General features: G+C 43.0%; 1 pseudogene; it reads left to right on the top strand.

Moving 5' to 3' along the window:
* Positions 1-5,613: 5,613 nt before the first annotated feature.
* LOC100765609 lies at positions 5,614-6,499 on the top strand (annotated as a pseudogene).
* The last annotated feature ends 13,858 nt before the right edge of the window (positions 6,500-20,357 follow it).

The raw sequence follows: 20,357 nt of genomic DNA, 5'->3' as shown, positions 1-20,357 counted from the left end.
TCTTTATTTTTTAAATATTGAAAATAAATGAGTGAGGGTTCAGCCCTAAACAGAGCACCTGTTCCCACCCCGTCAAGGTTTGGGGGAGCACTGCAGAAGAGGGAACAGAAAGAACAGAAGAGCCAGAGGGTGGAGAGGACTTCCTCAGAACACTGTCTTCTGTACATGGCCTGGACACTGCACCCATGAGCTCATAACAGTTGTGGTGCCTTCACAATACCTGCACAGGGTTAAACCAGAATGGGGGTGGCAGCTCTTGAAGCTTCACCCCTGGCTGAAGAGCTATTGGTAGTTGATGGCTTCTGGGGGAGGGAGATTCAGTTTTCTTTAGGGGTGTGGTCTCCATTAGGTTGCCCATGGATGGTCCTATACCTGTGCACACACTAGCAGCACCGGTTGGATCCACTGAACTATTTACAAAGGAGGAGAAGGAGAAGGAAGAAGACAAGAGAATGAAGGTGAGAGGGGAAGTATTGGAAGATCCAAATAGGAGAGGGTAGTAGAGATATGAATATGATCAAAACACATTGTAGAAATACATGAAATTGTTGAAATATAAACAAAGAAACAATATTACTTTAAAGAAAAAGTTTCCCAGTGGGTAAAACTGAAACAATTTGAGCAACATAATAAGTAGCAATGCTGGATAAGCCACAGTATGAGGTCAGTAACCAGATAAACACAGAATGGGGAAGAAGGACAGACCTGCATTGGTTACCATTCTTGTCCCTGTGATGAGACACCTGGCATAAACAGTCTAAGGAAATTTATTTTTGCTTATGGTCTCAGATGGTTCCATCTATAGTCCTTGGCTCCATGGATTCTTCTGAGGGATCCCTTTTTTTCCTCTCAGCCTATTAGCCACCAGTCCACAAGGACAAGGGCCAGACAGAGAGCTTTGTATGGCCTGTTAGCACAATGGAGATAGCTCTCCGGGAGACAGCTTCAGTGAATCTGTTCAACTTTGTTCCAGAGTATTGGGAATATATAGGATTGGTAATGGTAGCTGGGGGCGGGGGGTCACCTAATTTTCATTAAACAGAACGCTCCTATCATAAAGCTCCAAGTACAAGTCTTAGTTATCATCTGTAGAAGCACGGTCCTATTGCAATGTTCCTAAAACAATGTCTAATTACCATATGGGGAGGCAGAAAGCTGCATGGAACTGTGTCCAAGGTCATACTAGAGATAAGTCAGGCATCTGGGCCTAGAGACAGTCTCCAAATAAGGTCAGATAGAGAGCAGGGTGCCTTTCACCATGGGAAGGGAGTTGTCCACATTGCCAAGCCCAGAGAGATCTGCCAGACCATGGTAGACTGCAACCTCAGACCAGTAGGGCCTTCCAAAAGATTCTGGGCCAATGTGAGAAAGGATGTCATAGTGGCAGGAAGGTATGGAGAAGACTATTCACTTCAAGACAAACAGGAAGAAGAAACTGAGAGAAGAACTAGGGATAGATGGAACCTTCAAAGTCTAGAGGTTTGTTCTCTAGAGGCTTACTTCCTCCAGCTAGGCCCCACCTCCTAAGGTTTGTGGAATATCACAAGATATTGGTTTAATAAAATGTTGGTTGGCCAGGCAGGAAGTATAGGTGGGGCTACCAGACTAGGAGAATTCTGGGAAGAGGAATTTCAGAGATGTAGTCGCCAGCCAGACACAGAGGAAGCAAGATGAGAATGCCTTACTGAGAAAAGGTACCAAGCCATGTAGCTAAACATGATAAGAATTATGGGTTAATTTAAGTTGTAAGCGCTAGTTAGTACTAAGACTGATCAATAGGCCAAGCAGTTTACAATTAATATAAGCTTCTGTGTGTTTATTTGGGACTGAAAAGCAGTAGGACCAGGTAGGACAGAAACATTGGTCTACAACCCTATGTCAAAAAAAAAAAAAAAAAAACTTTTTTAAATAATAAAGAGAGAAGCAGGGCATAGTAGCATGCCCTATAATCCAAGCACTTGGGAAGCTAAACAGAGGGATCACAAGTTCAAGGCCAGCCTTACACCTGTGTGACCCCGTCTAAGAAAATCAATAAAATAAAAATAAATTTAAAAGCATAGAGGGTCTGAAGGTGTAGCTCACTGGAGGACCACCTGCTCAGTAGCGTTTACTATCACTAGCAACACAAAAATGTAATTTAAAACATAGAAATAAGGATAGATAAATGCTGCGGTGTGAATTATAGGACACACTAGAAGCAACTAATTGAAATGCAGATTTCGGGGCAAAGTAAAAACCTGGATGTAATTTTTTTCATTAAAAGCCCTACATGGTTGGCATCTAGATCTAGGCCACTGTGATCAGGGTGAACAAACTTCTTTTTTAATCTTTACATTATGGTTCTTTTCCTCTTTATTGTGTTTTTAATAACAATTTTTAAAACAACCTTTGTCCTGGATGTTCATTAGGACTTGTCAACAGCATAGAAAATACAAAGAGAAACCTACTTCCTTGCCCACTCTATTTTCAGACAGATCCCCTCTGGGTAAGCAGTTAGTACTGTTTTTTAGAAGTTTTCTATATTTTATATGAGAATTATAAAAAACATAAACTTGGATTTTCTTGTCTTTTCCTGTTCTAACTACAAAAATGTTATCATCACTCATTGCTCTCCAGCCTCTGTGTGTGTGTGTGTGTGTCTATGCCCAGCTTTTACATGAGCACTGGAGAGCTGAACACAGGTCCTCCTGTTTGTACAAGAAGTGCTCTGACCCACTGAGCCATCTCCCCAGCCATAGAATGTATTGGTTTTTAGAGAAAGGTCACCACCAATAGTATTGCCTAAGGCACAGCAATTTCCTAGCTCTGCCTGTGAGGCAGGAAGCCAGGGAAGATGGAGATGAGGAAATGGGGCTAGATGGGGCTTTCAAATAACCACAGTGATTTGAAAGAAAATGGCCCCCAAAGAGGTGTGGCCTTGTTGCAACAGGTGTGGTTTCATTGGAGGAAGTGTGTCACTGTGGAGGTGGGCTTTGAGGTCTCATATAAACTCAAGCCACACCCGGTGTCTCAGACCACTTCCTGTTGCCTGTAAGTCAAGATATAGGACTCTCAGCTCCTTCAGCAGACCATGTCTGCCTGAACAATGCCATATACCACCATGACTGTAATAGACTGAACCTCTGAACTGTAAGCCAGGCCCATTAAATGTTTTCCTTTATAATAGCTGCTGTGGTCATGGTGTCTCTTCACAGCAATAGAAACTCTAAGACTGGTGATCACTGCAAAGCTGTGGTTTGAATGTTTGAATGTACCCTTCCAAGTTCATGGCTGTAGACATGGTTCCCAAAGTGGCACCTTTTCGGGGTGTTGGTGGCACACGCCTTTAATCCCAGCACTTGGGAGGCAGAAGCAGGCAGATCTCTGAGAGTTTGAGGCCAGCCTGGTCTCCAGAGCGAGTGCCAGGATAGGCTTCATAGCTACACAGAGAAACCCTGTCTCAAAAAAAAAAAAAAAAAAAAAAAAAAAAAAAAAAAAAAAAACAAAGTGGCACCTTTAAAAGTTGGGACCTAGTAGGAGGTGATAGAGTCAGCGGGGAGCATTATCTTGGAAGGCATTAGTACAAGTCTTTCTGCATTTTTTTCAATGAGAATTTGTTGCTATAAACTGCAAGATGCTGGGAGCACAACTCAGTAGTAGAAAGCTTGCATGGCATGCACAAGGAAGGCCCTGTGTTCTATCCCCATACCTCATATGGCTCCTGAGTCAGTCACTCTGGCTTCTTGTCCCTCAGAGTGTGCTCTTCCACATGTGCCCCCCATTCTGATCTCAGCTGCCAAGAGACCCTCCCCAAAGCTGCCTGGTCTTGGGCATTCAGTTCCCAAAACTGTAAGACATGAAGCTCTTTTCTCTGTGAGGCGCTTAACCTTGGGTATTTCGTTATAGAAACAGAAGATGGACTATGACAGCAAGACTTGCTCTTTGCAGCTGCATAGCTTAAGACCATTCTGGTCCTCTGGCACAAGTCTCTACACCTGGCATGATAGATCTATGAGAGTGGAGGAAGATATGAGGGAAGTCATTAGACAGCTGGGGAAACCATCTGGGATTCCCACAGGAAAGTGGCAGCACCTGGAATTGAGAAGAAATAGCAGCATGCTGTGCTTACCTGTAAACAGAGTCTATCTCTCCACCCTCCAGAGGGTCCCTCGCCACACCTCATGAGCAAGCCTACCAGACCCAGGAGACGTTATGCATGATGTGCACATGGCTCAGGACCATAATGCCTGGTACAAGGGGGAGATCCCAGGAAGGGAGAGTGAGCCTGAGCATCTCCCAGGCCTTGCCTCTGCAGCTGGTGCCACCTTGGAAACAGGTGAGGAAAGGGAGGCATTGTCCCAACGGGAGTTGAGTTTTGAAACCGCCTGAAGAGTTGCCTGGAAATGATTATTTTTTTTATACCAGGAGAGGAAAAAAGAAAATGCCCAACACTGGAAGTGGCTTAAACACCTAACATCATGGCCACAAAGTGGGAACTCTGCTTTGATGAGGGTGGCTCTCTCTGCTTCAGGATTCTGGTGCAAGCTACAGATACAACTTTTAGTTTCTAGCAGCCATGTTTAAAGTTTTTAAAGAGAATTGATCATGAAAATTTGGTCTTATGTTGTTTTCCAGAAGACAAAAGTAGCATGTACAAAGTTCCTGAGCAATAATACATATGCATGAACACCAGAATCTGTTACTCAGAGAAGCAAAAACAAGGCTGCAACTGGAGACCTACCATGGTAAGTGAAGGAAGCCAGACTTGGAAAGACTCAGTGTGCTGTCTGTCATGGGAAATAATGTTGCTCTGCCTACTCCTCCAGCACTCACCCCTACCTCAGGGCCTTGACACTTGCTAACAAATCTACCTAGAACACTGTCCAGCAACATCTTGTCTTAACTGGCCCTTGCCATCATGTCACCTCCTGGGAGAAGTGTTCCCTGACCACTAATACAGTATGGTTACAATCCAACACCCCTCAAACCCATTTGCTATTTCCCTCCTGTTTTCTTTTTTTAAAAACGTTAATTTTTTATTTTCTTATGTATACAGTATTCCACTTGCATGTATGCCTGCAAGCCAGAAGAGGGCACCAGATCTTGATGGATGGTTGTGAGCCACCATGTGGTTGCTGGGAATTGAACTCAGGACCTCTGGAAGAGCAGACAGTGCTCTTAACCTTTGAGCCATCTCTCCAGCCCCCCTCCTGTTTTCTTTATAACATATATCACCACTTGAAAATCCATAAATTGTTTTTTGCTGAATTATTTCTCATATTTCTCACTTACTACACACACACACACACACACACACACACACACACACACACACACACAAGCACATACAGACATGAGCATATACATACCTAGTATTCACAGCAAATCCTAATATAATAGATACTAAAAGGATTTACAGCCAGCAAGTGAATGAATAAAAGCCTTGTGGAAACTGGGAAATACATTCCAGCCATTCCCTGTTAGACATTCAGACTGTCCCAAGGCTTCTTTTGCTCCTGTTGTTTTGTGGAGCTATTAATAGCTTCCTTCGCACTAATGTGATTCCATCCTGCATGTCTGTTCTGAGGAGCAGTAGGCAGTTTCCTCCGTCCGATTTCTCGAACACTCCATCTCATGGAAGACTCAATGGATATGGACATGAGCCTCTTAGGCCACAGAACTACCTTTGCGGTTGTGAACTAAAAGCTGACAAAGATTATCACTTTAAGGTGGACAATGATGAGAATGAACACCAGTTGTCACTAAGAAAGGTTAGTTTAGGAGCAGGGGCAAAAGATGAATTACACATCGTAGAAGCAGAAGCAATGAACTATGAAGGCAGTCCAATTAAAGTAACACTGACAACTTTGAAAATGTCTGTACAACCAACAGTTTCCCTTGGTGGCTTTGAAATTGCACCACCTGTGGTCTTACAGTTGAGGTGTGGTTCAGGGCCTGTGCACATTAGTGGACAGCACCTAGTAGGTGTAGAGGAAGATGCAGAGTCAGAAGATGAAGATGAGGCGATTATGAAACTCTTAAGTATGTCTGGCAAGCGATCTGCTCTTGGAGGTGGTAGCAAAGTTCCACAGAAAAAAAGGTAAAAATCAATGAAGATGAGGAAGAGGATGATGAAGATGATGATGAAGATGATGAAGAAACTGAAGAAAAAGTTCCAGTGAAGAAATCTGTACAATATACCCCAGCAAAAATTGCACAAAAATCAAACCAAAATGGAAAAGACTTAAAACCATTAACACCAAGATCAAAAGGTCAAGAGTCCTTCAAAAAAAAAAAAAAAAAAAACAGGACTAAAACCCCAAAAGGACCTAGTTCTGTAGAAGACATTAAGGCAAAAATGCAAGCAAGTATAGAAAAAGTGCATTGAACAGTCCTGGGCACTACTGGTAAATTAAGCCCAAAGATGGGGAAAGTGGAAAGGGAGAAACAAATATAGCCCATACTGAGTACCATCAACAATCCAGACTAAAGTCTTCTATTTTAATCTCAAACCCCTTTCCTGATTGGCCATCTATTCCTCCCCCACCTTGCATGATGGAAGCAATCTTTTGTTTTCCTAAAGCATTTTTCTTTCACTCTTGTGATGCAGAGAACTTTACTGCTTTCTACACTTGTGCATACACCTCATCTCTGACCATGTTTTAATACCTTTGTATCCTTAGCTGCTCAATAAATTTTGAATGAACCAAAAGAAAAAAAATGAGCTTCCTTCATACACCTTGACCTCATCCATGGATATATGTCCTTATACTATGTACTCCCAAAACAACTTTCCCTTCAACATGAATGAGCATTTTTCAAGACGTGTGTGTGTGTGTGTGTGTGTGTGTGTGTGTGTGTGTGTGTGTGTGTGTGTGTGTGTGTGTTCCCTAGAGATGTAGTTACAGGTGCTGTGAGCCACCATGCAGATACTAGAAACAGAACCTGGGTCCTCTGGAAGAGCCTCCAGCACTCTTAACCACCAAGAAATCTCTCCATCCCCAGTATTTTTATTAACAAAACACATTTTCCCCAAAAGTTGCAACAATTGCCACACCAGGAGACACTCTAGTTAGAATCAAGTGATTTATATTTTCCAATCTGAGGCATGAATAATTGAGTTTCAATTCAAATGAAAATTAAGAAGCCCTAAACACTGGTGAAGTTTGCAGTTTCTGGCTTTGCTGGCTATATGTGACTTGTTCTTCCAATGCCAACCTGTCTTCTTTTGTCCAGTGCCCTAGGGGGTTATCTTTTTGTTTTAAGTTTGCTCCTGTGGTCCATTTTTCTAATCAACAGCATGTGGGAAACAGTAACTCTTCACTTTGAATTTCAAATATGTGTTCATTATTTATGCCCATTCTATCTTGTGTGATAGATATATACATGTATACCCATGTGTATACATGTGTGGGAATGCACATGTGTGTGCACTTGACTGTAGAGGCCAGAGTTCTACATGGGTGTCTTCCTCTATCATGCTCCAGCTTAGTTTTTCAGACAGGCTTTCTCACTGAATCTGGAGCTCATCATTTCAGCTATACTGACTGGCCAGGAAACCCCAGTACCCAACCTGTTTCTACCTCCCTTGCTCTGGGATTACAAGGACACTACCATGTCTGGGTTTTCTGGTTGGTTGGTTGGTTTGGTTTTAGTTTTTAGAGGCAGAATATCTACATAGCCCAGGGTATACACGAGGTTGGCCCTGAACTCATAGAGATCTGTTTGCCTCTACCTCCCAAGTGCTGAGATTAAAGAAGGGAGCCACCATGCTGGGTTTTGTTTTCTTAGTTTTTTGTTTGTTTGTTTTTTCACATGGGATCTAGGAGGTCAAACTCAGGTCCTCATGGTTCCATGGCAAGCATTTTACTGACTGAGCCATCTCCCTAATCCTTATGTCATTCTATTTCATGCATTCAATTTTTTATTAGAATAGGGTCAAATGGATCAGTGTTGTTTTGTTGTTGTTGTTGTTGTTTGGTTTGGTTTGGTAGGTTGGTTGGTTAGTTGTTTTTTTTGGGGGGGGGTGGCGGCGCTCGGCTTTCAGAGCTCCTATCTTGCTGACATTTAAATGACCTTCAATTTCAGGGCAGACTCTGGCTTCTTGGAGCTCACCAGGCAAGTCCTGCAGGCAGTCCTCAGAGTAGATCCAGGAATTCATCACCAAATTTTCCAAATTCATCTTCAACGTTCATCTAGTTCTCTCTGGATGGTCTTGCGGGCACATCCTTGAGGCACAGGCTGCTCAATGGCTGTAGATGCCAACAATTCTGACCATGAGAAGCTGGAAAACTGACTTTTGGCAGAGTGTCTGTAGAAACAGATTGGCACTAAGAACAGCTGCTATTAATAAGGTCAAAGTCTTGAATAGCAATGACGCACTTTTTCCCAAGGTTGATACGTAAAAGCCTAACAAGAATTTAAAAGAGTGGCTAAGTACAGTAAAACAAAATACCATACAGGGTCTCATGAATTCCAGACTAGATTTGAACTCTTCACCTTCTGGCCTCAGTCTCTCAAATGTTGGGATTACAGGGATGCATCACCATGCCTGGCTGCATTATTACATTTGACTAATTATCAACATGTTGTCATGTTTGCCAATTATTGTCTACGTGAGCAGATAAAAGTGCCTGTCCCAGTGAAATGTTTCAAGTGATTTGCAGATCCATCAGCCCTAGAGACCCATGTATGGTAAGAAACAGAACAGACTTCGAAATCAGAATTCTCACATTCTGGAGGGTTCTATATGTGTACGGTCATGTGAGTATGCTGTGTGTAAGATATATATGTGTGTGTATGTGCCCCTGGGTCAGTACAGATGTGTTCATGCCATAGTATGCTCATGAGATTCAGAGAACAACCCCAGATGTCAGTTCTCACTGTCCACCTTGAGATAGAGCCTCATTGCTTCTGTGTACCCCAGACTAACTGGTCCTCAAATCCCCAGGGTTCTCCTGTCTCCACCTCCCATCTCACCACAGGGACACTGAGGTTACAGGTACACACTTCCACCTTCAGCTTTGTGTGGGTTCTTGGGATCTGGACTCTAGTCCTCACATTTGCACAGCACCTGCTTTAACTGCTCAGTCATCTCCCACAGCCCACTCTATGGGGTTTTAATAGAAACACAATACTACTGGGGTGGAGATTTGGCTCACTGATTAAGACTGCTTGCTACTTTAACAAACTATGGGAGTATGGTTACCGATGCTTACTCAAGTAGCTCATAACTGCTTGTAACTCCTGCTCCAGAGGACCCGATGCCCACTTCTGACTTCCAAGAACATCCATAAGTGAGTGTGTATGCACACACATACTCAAAGACACACATATACAAACAAAAGGAAATGCAATATTGTTAGCTAATTATCAGTCCATAGTCAAATTTTCCCAATTGTCCTTGGGACTGATTTGGAAAGAGCCAAAAACTCAATTTAAGATCACAGACCATGCTGAATTTGTGTTTCCTCCCTTGATGCTGTAACCAAATACTAGCAGGAAGTAACTTAAGAAAAGGTTATTTGGGTTCACAATTTTAGGAACAGTATAATCCAGCCCACTGAGGTGAGAAGGGCATGCTGGCTGGTCACACTGCGTCTGCATTCAGGAAATAGAAACTGGGGCTGTGCAACCTTCCCAAACAGCAGCACCAGCTGGGACCATGAGTTCAAACACATGCACCTGTGAGGGACATGTCACTGAAACCTCAACAATATTAACAATATTCTTGTCTCTTTGCTTTCCTGTTGGATCAGACAGATTCCAAACTGCATTCTTTTACAGCTTTGACACCTTTGAGAAGGCCAAGGTGGTATTTTGCACACTGCCCTTCTGTTGTGAAATATTTGTACACTGTGTGAAGGTGTATTGCTGTGGTTGGTGTAATAAAATGCTGAATGGCCAATAGCTAAGTAGGAGGTATGGATGGGATTCCTGAAGAGAGAAAGGAGGGGGAGGAGAATCTAGATGCAAAAGAGATCTGCCAGGAGACACAGAGGAAACAATAGATGCAAGATGGAAGAGAGGTAATGCCACCTGATAGAATGTAGATTAACGGTTAACATAAATGGTTTAATTTACTTCGTAATAGCTAGTTAGAAACAAGCCTAAGCTATTGGTCAAGCTTTCATAATTAATATTACAGTTTGGTTGTACAATCAAAATGGACTTATAAAGTTGACAGTTGCCTTTTTACCTGCTCATAAAACAGAAAATCATCTTTGATTTGTGCACACTACACATTCCATACTTGTGTTAATACAGATATGTATGTTACCTCTAAAAGTTTGGGAGCTGGCTGGTAGGACAGAGAAAGACTCATTATATGTGGCGACCAACTGGGGTATGAATTCACACATAGGATCTGAGAAAGCTTAAAAAGAAAAGTTCCAAATACACAAACACGGAGCCAGACATGGATTCCCAGTCCATTCACTGTCTCTCAGATGGGTGGTGGTGTGCAGAGACACGGCTCCCTACTGCTGCCTGCAGACTGCAGTCAGCCACCAGTGCCATGCACTAGAGCCATGTACTAAGCTGAACCACATGTACGTCAGTAGCTGGCATGGCAGTTTAAGATTTGTATCATCAAGCTAAGGCCAAGCTAAGACATATAAGTCTCCATGTATTTATTTGTTTGGGTGCTGGGTGGCTGGTCTCCTCAGAGCAAAGAGTTAAAAAAATTTCAACCAAAAAAAAAAATGTCTCATGTGGTCAGAGGATGCTGCAGGTGCTTAGTTAAGCCAGTTTCAGACACGAGAAAACCTCTAAAAAGATACAGTATGTTTAAAATTTTGTTTAGATTCTGAAGAAAGAAAAAAATGGGTATAGACAGTCATAGAAAAAATAGTTTAAAGAGACAACTGCTGAAAGACACTGGATTGTGGAAAGGACTGCTGAATTAAACCACCCTATACACTTTAGGGATATCTTGGCTTCAAAATAGAAGTTGGATGATATGTTGCGTTGGGGAAGAGGTTATGCTTTTGTTTCCACAGGAATCAAAAATCTATAGATTCCTTCAAAGTTAACTGAGATCAGATTTGACCGGGGGAGACTTCCTGAGAATCTTGGCCACAGTCATGAGGGAAAAAGCCAAAAAGAAACCTACAGGATGTATAAGCTGATCCCTCTACATGGGAACAGCTCTGAGACCGGATGAGACATGATAAATCTTGTTGGCTACAGAGTCCTCATGACTTATTATTACATGCCAGCCTTTCATATGGATGGACAGAGATTTATATTACAGTTTGGTTGGACTTATGAAGTTGACAGATGCCCTTTACCTGCTCATAAAACAGAAAATCATCCTTGACTTGTACACATTACACATTCCATACTTGTGTTAATACAGATATGTGTGTGTGTGTGTGTGTGTGTGTGTGTGTTACCTTTAAAAGTTTATGTATTTTCAGAAAAAAAAAAAGGACAAGGCACCAATAAAGACAAGTAACCCAGGTGATCTAGCCTGTCAGAATGCCTTTGTTGCAGTTTCCTCAAAATTCCACATCCAAAACAACTTCAAAGCTGCTAGCTGAGATGGTCCAGCCTTACAGACTATCCAGTTAGAACTTCAGATAAGCCCTGAACTTTCCCATCATGCTGAGACTGGACAACAGCTAGTTCTCCCAGGACTTAACCATTATCCTAAGATGCACACACACACACCCAAACAACAGGAAGCAGTCTAGAGAACATAATGCCTACTTTCCCAAGAAGTGGGTTGGATGGTTTTGGTCATTCACCAAATGGGTTATGTTTGTCATCATTTAAGGGGTTGGTTGCAAGTTGTTATTGGTTGTGGTCAGGAAAAAACTGAACAAAGGATATTAGATTCAGGGATCTCTTTCTGAAGGGAAAAGGGAAGATTAGTATAGAAATGATGGGATAAAAGGGTAGATTGTTGAGTCTACTTTTGAACAACCACTAGTCTCAAATATTTTACGTTGGTATGTATTTTTGTATATTGATACAAATTTAAGGTTACTTTTGTTATACTTTATATATGTTTCTATTTTTTTAAGTTATTGTACCTACATGGCTCACTAAAAATGTAAAGATTTAGTACTTAAAAGCTATTTAGGATAATAAAGACATGTTAGTAGCTAGTCATCCATAACAATCAAGATTATAGTCATGTTAGGTATGTTTTAAAAATCAAACAAATATATTTTAAATAGATAGATGGTCTTTGAACACTTCAGAGACCTACAGAATATGGCATTTAAAATGTTTTAATAACATAAGGCTTTTCATGACTGCTCCTAGCAGCACCAGTTTACTTCAAAAAAGATGATGGGCATCGAAGAAACTCAATATTGGAATTTGCTTTTATTGTGGCAAAGCTAGCCATTTGGCCAAGAAACTGCTCTTGACTCAACTGCTGACAATATGCTGTCCGAACTGGACAAGCGGGACACAAAAGAAAGCAACTGCTGAACTTTGCCAAGACATGACATGACAGTCCTTCAAAATTCCTGCTTCACAGAAAAGTGTAGTCTGAAGATGGATGCCCCAATGTTACAGAGGGACCTTGGGTGACTGTCCAGGCAGCCAACTGCTTTTGTCATGTCTATAGTTTTGGAAGTTGCATGTTCTGCACTTGCTGTTTACTCAGGTAATATTATATCCTTGTCAGGTCTTTGATGGGGTTGAAAACCAGATAGCTATAGTTACAGTTTTTCTTGCTATCAAATTCAGAGGAGAAACTTACTTAAGAGATGTAAAGTTTATAGGGTTGAGAAACATAAAAGCTTAGGTTGTTTATCTAAGAAAATGTTTTGAGGTCTAAAAAGATAGCTTTGGGTTAGTAATACAAGCTAGGATAAAAAGATAGGATAGATGGTGGAATATTTTCTTTGAATTTGCCAAATACGGATAGACTATATATTGTAAATGTAATTCTTACCTGATAATTATTCTTATTGTACATAGTTTTACTATGTTAGAATTAACATAGTAATTTTTTTATTTAGATGAAAAGGGGAAAATGTTGTGGGATATTTGTACACTATGCAACAGTGAATTGCTGTGATTGGTGTAATAAAAAGCTGAATAGCAAATAGCTAGGCGGGAGTTATAGGCAGGATTTCTAAGGAGAGAAATGAAGAGGAAGGGGAGATCTAGGCATTCAGGAAACACAGTGAGGAAACAAGAGGTGCAAGATGGAAGAGCGGTAACGCCACATGATGGGATATAGATTAATATAAATGGGTTAATTTAAGTTATAAGAGCCAGTTAGGAACAAGCCTAAGCTATAGGCCAATTTTCATAATAATAAGTCTCTTGTGTTGTTATTTGGGAGCTTGCTGGAGGGACAGAGACTCATGACACCCTTCAACTTGGATTCATAGACTTTCTCCTCACAAGTATGCTGGAATACTCCCAATTCCCTGAGAGGAGTCTCTTTAGGGTCTGTGAGATCACTCAGCTAAGGTTCTGTGTATACATGTCTGCCCTCTCAAGGGATCTGACCATGGACTATCCTAATAACTGCTCTGTGGGAACCATCTCTGCCTGTGCTGTGTTTCCTGAGTTATTTCCACTGAAGCTGCAGAATGGGAATCCCAATTTCCCCTCACACACTGTCCTCAGTGTTTAAACGCTTCCTTGTTATCCTTAACTTTTTTATTCCGTATTTTTTAGGGTTTTTTATATTTATTTGCACATGGCATGGTATGTGTGAAGGTTGAAGGAAAATTTCCAGGAGTGGGTTCTCTCCTCCCAACAGGTGGGTCTTGACACTGAGCTATCTTGTCTACCCTGTTTCTTCTTCCTAACAGCAATATGAAGTGGGGAGTCTACATGGAGAATCCATTTCTACAATTATGAATTGGTAGTCAAAGTACCTGAGAGTTAAGGAGGCACATTTAAAGATCTTGGCCCAAATTTTGAAATAAAAGTTGTCTTATTTAGGGTTTCTATTGCTGTGTCAAAGAACCATGACCAAAAATCAAGTTGGAGAGGAAAGTTCCCCAAAACTTCCACATTGTAGTCCATCATTGGAGGAAACCAGGACAGGAACTCAAACAGGGCAGGAACTTGGAGGCAGGAGCAGGTGCAGAGGCCATGGAGGGGTACTGCTTATTGGCTTACTTTCCCTGGCTTGCTCAGCCTACTTTCTTATAGAACCCAGGACCACCAGCCCAGGGATGACCCTACCCACAATGGGCTGGGCCCTCCCACATTAATCACTAATTAAGAAAATGCCCTAAGCTAGATCTTATGGAAGCATTTTCTCACTTGAAGTTCTCTCCTTTCTGATAACTCTAGCTTGTGTCAAGTTGACATAAAACTATCCAGCACAAAAGTGATACCTGTATCCATGTGACACAACCCTGCCTGTGTGTATGCATGTGAGTGGTTTGTGCACATACTACAAGCTTTCTGAGGAGAAGATGCTTCAGGTATACCCCGTCCTTTTCATATCCCAGCCCTATGATCAGCCATTTCTTCAACATTCCAGTGGTGGCTGACACATAGAAATAAGATCTTCTGCTCAGGAGTGCCCAAGCCTACTGAGATGTCAGGCTTTGGAACACAAAGACACTGTTAACAAGTATAGAGAAGAGGTGTATGATGCCTATGAGGCCCCTCCCTACTGCAAGGTCACAGGAAGTACACGAAAGGTGGTGGTGGGACTTCCTGGTGGTGAATATGTAAGTCACCCCAATATACCCATTGTTTCACTAGACTACACTTGGGTTGAGTCCTTCTTTCTGTCTGTCAGGTACCTTGTCTATCTGGGTGAACAGACATTTATTTTAGTTTAGCTTTTAGATTTTATTTTATTACTCTATGTGTAAGAATGTTTTGCCTGCATGTATGGATGTGTACTACATGTATGCCTTGTACCTGCAGAAGTCAGAAGATGGGGGTCAGAGCCCTTGGAACTGAATTGTGGATGGTTGAGAACCATCATATGGGTACTGGGAACTGATCCTGGTCCTCTGAAAGAGCAACAGGTGCTCTTACCAACTGAGCCATCTCTCCAGCCTCGACAGACATTTCTGCATGTCTCCTAGGAAAAGTCATATGTAGTCAGGCATGTAAAACTGGAGTCAAGGCCACCAGGCAGCTGTAATAGCCATGGGAACTGAGTTTGGAGCTGGAACCAAGGGCAAAAGTTCTCTGCTGGTTTCCATTGGTTTCTGCAGCTCATTCTGGGAACACTCATTTCCTTTTGAGGCATAGCCTCTGCTCTATAAGAAATAACAGTGTAATTTTCCTGCTTCCCCATAGCCATGGGGTAGGTACTAAACCCCTGTACGAGATAGTTACCAGCACCCAGGAAGACTGCTGAGGAAGGATAGACAGGGATAACAAGCAGGTCAGCCACACATCTGGAGCTGGCAAAACCTCATGCCCTTCAAGGAAAAGCTAGAACTCCATCTCCAAAGTCCACTGGCTTCTCATTTATCAAGAGGCTTTCTCTCAGGTGCCTGAAACCTTCTCTGTCTCAGCAGAGAAAATCTTGACACAATCAAGCCCATTTTGATCTCACTCCCTAAATGGGTTCGTTCATCCTTCTGCTTCATAGAATTCTGTTGTTCTGACAAATGTCTAGGCAGCTGGTGATATGCTGTCACCTCCTACATTCTCACAACACATACCCTTCATGGAAATCAGAGTGGGCTTCTCCACCCCACTGCCCCAGGGAGGAAAACCCTCTAAAATATTGTTCACCTGGTACTAGTCCCTTCATGGTTCTGTATGTGCCTACTTACCTGTGTTTTGAGGAGGAAAAGAGAAGCCTGGAACCCCAATGTTCACACCTTCAAAAATTAGAAAATCCAATTTCCCTCCCTTTGCTCTTTTGTGACTCCTTTTTTACCCTCATGCATACCCCTGTTTTTCTGAAGTTGTTGGCATCCAGGAAGAAAGATGGAAATGGGAAAGAAGAAGACTAAGGAAACATGAGATTAGGGGAGGGAGGACAAAGATGGGAGATAGAGGGGAGAAGAGGGAAAGAAGGGAGAAGATGGGAGGGAATATTCTTTCCCTCCTGAATGACTGTTAGTGTAAAAATGCAATGTTGTTTTGTTTTGTTTTCTAAGGTTCTCAAAGTTCTGGCACTGGACTTGTTCCTGTCAGAGAATCTGGTTAGCCTGTGGGGCCACCATTCTGGAGGACAAAGTGAGCAGAGATGAGAGGATACTGAGCTGACAGGTCACACTCGTCCCATCTGCATATGGGAGATTTGTACTCATTGTCAGCCTTGGATAGCTGCAGTTATTTCTGTTTTACTGTGATACCAACTAACCAAGTGTAATGCCTGGCTCTGCCCTGCCCTTTTGAGTCTGAGATTACAGAACAAGACAGAATGAGGGTCCAACTTTGGATGGTGAGTGTGGCTGTATTGGAAAGAAAGCAAACCACACTGGGATGACAGCCGAGGCTCCCCTCTGTTTTTCTGAAGTTGGACAAATCCTGGGAACCCAGTCAGGAGCTTCAAGGGGCTTAGTTCCCTACTCCTCCAAGTCATCTTTCACCCTTTGAACACATACTGAGCATCGGTGCTATTTGATGAGGTAAGGATGAACAGGATCTCTCAAGTTTTTTTTCACAAACAAGAAAAGATGGCCCTTGACACCCTGGTTGTCACCCAGCTTACACATGCACCATGAGATGTTTACAGCCAAGGTGGGCACACACCTTGGGATTCGAATGTACCACCCCCCTTTGGTCTAGGATGATCTATTTGCCATGTGAGCACTCACTGTGTGGTTTCTGGAGAGCTAAGTGGATCCCTTGATACTGCAGAAGATGGAGGGCAGATTGAGAAAGTAGAGGTGGAGTTGGCCTCATGAGAGCATCCAACAAAAGTATCAGAGTTCAAGACTCTGCTACTCAAAATAGGACTGTGACTCCAGCATTGGGTCAGTAGGCTTTTCTCATTGCTGTGACCAAATACCTGGCACAATCAACTTGAAGAAGGGCTTGCTTTGACTTGTGGGCTAAAGAGCATGGACTATCACAGCAAGGCATTGCAGCTATAGTGCTTTGGCCTGGGGTAGCAGGAACCTGTAGGAGGACTTCTGACCTGGCACTGGTCAGGAAGAGGCAGGAAGAAGGGACTATGGTCTAATCTTCAAGGCTCCACCATCTCTCCAAACAGGGCCACCAGCTGGGGACCAAGTGTTCTAATACATGAGTCTGCAAGGGACATTTTACATTCAAACATAGTAAGTAGTGTGGTTATGATCTGGAGCTTCCTGGAAATACGGGTTCTCACGGTGTCGGGATCCAGCCCTGATGATTGACACATACACAGAGATCTGAGAAGGAGGAGTATGGTTGACCTTTCTCACATGAACAAATGTATGAGAGACCTCAGTCAGGACATGGGGCTGGCCGAGAGCCAGCCAAGGGTTACAAAATGATTTGTAGGTAAAATTTCACACTCAGAGATAAAATAGAGCCCCATCTACTGTGCCTCCAGTTTCCAATAGGCAAACAGCAGCTGATTCTTGCAGTTTGCCCAACATTCATGTCCCCTGTGTTACCCACCCCAACCTTTTGAGGTGACATAAACCTTAATGCCATTCCCCATTTCACAGGTGGAAAAGTCAAGGTTCTCAGAAGTAAAGTGACTCCCCCAGAGTCACAGAACTATGGTGAGATGATCTTCCTGGGACTTGAACACGATTTCCTGGCTCAAGGAAAAGGTGTTGTTTTGTGTGGCTATAACCAAATACCTAAGTCTGGGAAATTTGTAAGTAAAAAGGTTTACCTGGCTCATGGTGCTGATGGCTGGAGGATCTAACAGCATAGTGCCAACATCCTGGTGAGGGGACCCCTACCTATGCCACCACAAAAGCAAATACACACACACACACACACACACACACACACACACACACACACACACACACACACACACATATATATATATATGGGACAAGTTACATGTAACAGAATCCAAGGAATGAGTGGACTTTCCTTATAATACCCAATTCATGAAAGAACCAATTCAGCCAGGAGACCTGACCCACTTGAAGCACAGTTAACTCATTCATGACAGTTGGAGTCTCAATGACCCAACTACCTCTCACATCCAAACCATAGCAGGGGTCTTCTACGGCTGATGCTGAACCTGTGTCTGTGTGCTTGACAGAAAAGAAATGGAAATGACAAACACTAGTAGAGAAGCAGATGTTCTCTGCTAGAGAACACTGGGAGGTTTGGGTACCAAAACCTGGGTGTCCAACTCCATGAAGAACCAGTCCTCACATCCATCATCTTCCCCAGGACCTCTGGGTGGGATGATACCAGTCAGCCATTTCTCTGAGACCCAGAAACCAACCTGGACAATGCACATCCCTCAAATCTAGGACAGGTGCCTCCCCTTGAAGATAATGGCCTATTTTTCCCCTCAGCAGGGGACTCAACTCTCTCCTTCATCTGCAAACCTAAGCTGGAAAAAACAGATGTAGGGCTTCTTGCTGATATGAACTAACTTGAGCGGAAAGCCCATTGTTCAGCTTTGTCTCCTGAGCTGTAGGCTACCTTGATTGTATCACTTAGAGAGAAGTCCCCCACAGAGACAGTGAAGGGCTTTGCTTAAAGTAATCAGCAGAGACCTGGGGGTTGTTGCAGACTCAGGAGACATTTTAGCCCCTGTGCCCAGATATCTTTTCCTCTAGCCCTAATCATTCTCCTGGCATCACTTATAAAACTCTGGCACCTGATGGGTCCACATGAGTTCTGAAATCTGGGGTAAGGCTGGGAAATGAAAGGCACCATGCAGGAAGTCTGTTATTTTATGGGTAGCATCCACCATCCACCTTCCTTTGCCTGACTCCCGGGGCAACCAGCTTCATGTAGAAGAAGCCAGAGGATAGAAAGAGGAGTTAAAACTCCCACTAAATCCCAGTGACACTAGTTCATCACTGTTTCATTTCAGCCACCATCAAGATAAATTAGCAAGAAAGAAATCCTAAAGGAAATCTTAGCATCAGCTACCAGGCATCCAATCATCGACTAGCTACGTAAAACACATCATGACATAAGTAACAACTCACAGACATAATCTGATGGCCCTCCTGGGTCTATAGAATCCAGGTTGACCAATGTCTCTCCCACATAAGAGTGTAGTTTCTGTTGTATCATCAGTTAGCCTATCACTGCTATGACAAAAGAGCTAACAGAATAAACTAAAGGAGGCTCGATTCATTTTGGCTCATGGTTTCAGACGGCTCATCTTGGAAGGAATGGTGAGGTGGTTCATTTGTATCACAGCAGGTTGGGAAGCAGAGAATGACACAAGAAGCAGCCAGGGATAGCAAACCCCCAAGGACGTTCCCTGAGAAACCCACTTCCTGCAACTAAGCATCCAGTCCTGCTTCTAAACCCTCCCAAGGTAAAGCCACCATCTGGGGACCAAGTATTCAAAACATGAACCTGGGGATACATTTCAGATTCAATCTACAATCATTCCCCTCCCCCATTCCAGGCAAGCAAATGGTATCCTAAGCTGGTCTGTTAGAGTTAGTGTCATCGGTAGTGTGCAGACACACTCAAGGAACATCAAATACAGGTATTAGTCATGAGGATCTGGAGGTGGGGACACACCAGTGATTAGAACAGAAGTCTAGGGAACACAGAGAAGAAAATTAGCAGAAGCAGCCAGTGCCCCTGGACGCTCCATTCAACACTATACCTAATGCTGCAGTCAATCTCTGCTTTATCAGAGGAGTCTCATACCAGCTCAGCTCCCCTCCTTTCCCACCTTCTGAATGCCAGATAGAGCACCCTAAGCCAGCTAGCAAGGAAACAGAGAAAATAAAGTTTGCAAACTTCCAGCCCCAGTACTCTACAGTGGACAATGAAGAGCAGGGGTTTCCAACTAGCATGGCAACCAGCTGTCCTGGGTTGACAGTGCCACCTGGCGGTCTCCACTGGAAACAACATACCAATCACCCCACCGGACCCCAACCCCCCACTTTTTGTCTGATTCCTACACCACTTTTCAATTTGGTACTGTGACTTACCAACTTTGTGCGCTTGGGTGACTTATTCTGAACCTGAGTGTCCTGCCCAGAGGAATAAAGGAAATGTGGAGTCCTACCATCTAAGGATTATGATCACAGCTGTATACGATGTTTTAGATAAAGTGCTTGCCACCAGGGCTGGAGAGGAAGCTTGGTGGTTAAGGGCACTTGCTGCTATTTGAGAGGACTGGAACTCAATTCCCAGCACACACTCAAGCAGCTCACAACCGCCTGTAACTCCAGCTCCAGGGAATATGACATCCCCTTCTGAACTCTCCAGACACTACACACACACACATACACACACACACACACACACACACACACACACACTAAATCCTTTCTAAAGTGCTTATCACAGTGCCTGTGACACAGAAAATA

The sequence above is a fragment of the Cricetulus griseus genome, chromosome 3 (assembly GCF_003668045.3).
Source record: "Cricetulus griseus strain 17A/GY chromosome 3, alternate assembly CriGri-PICRH-1.0, whole genome shotgun sequence".
In the NCBI taxonomy this organism is placed as follows: domain Eukaryota; kingdom Metazoa; phylum Chordata; class Mammalia; order Rodentia; family Cricetidae; genus Cricetulus; species Cricetulus griseus.
This window is presented reverse-complemented; position numbering and strand designations above follow the sequence as displayed.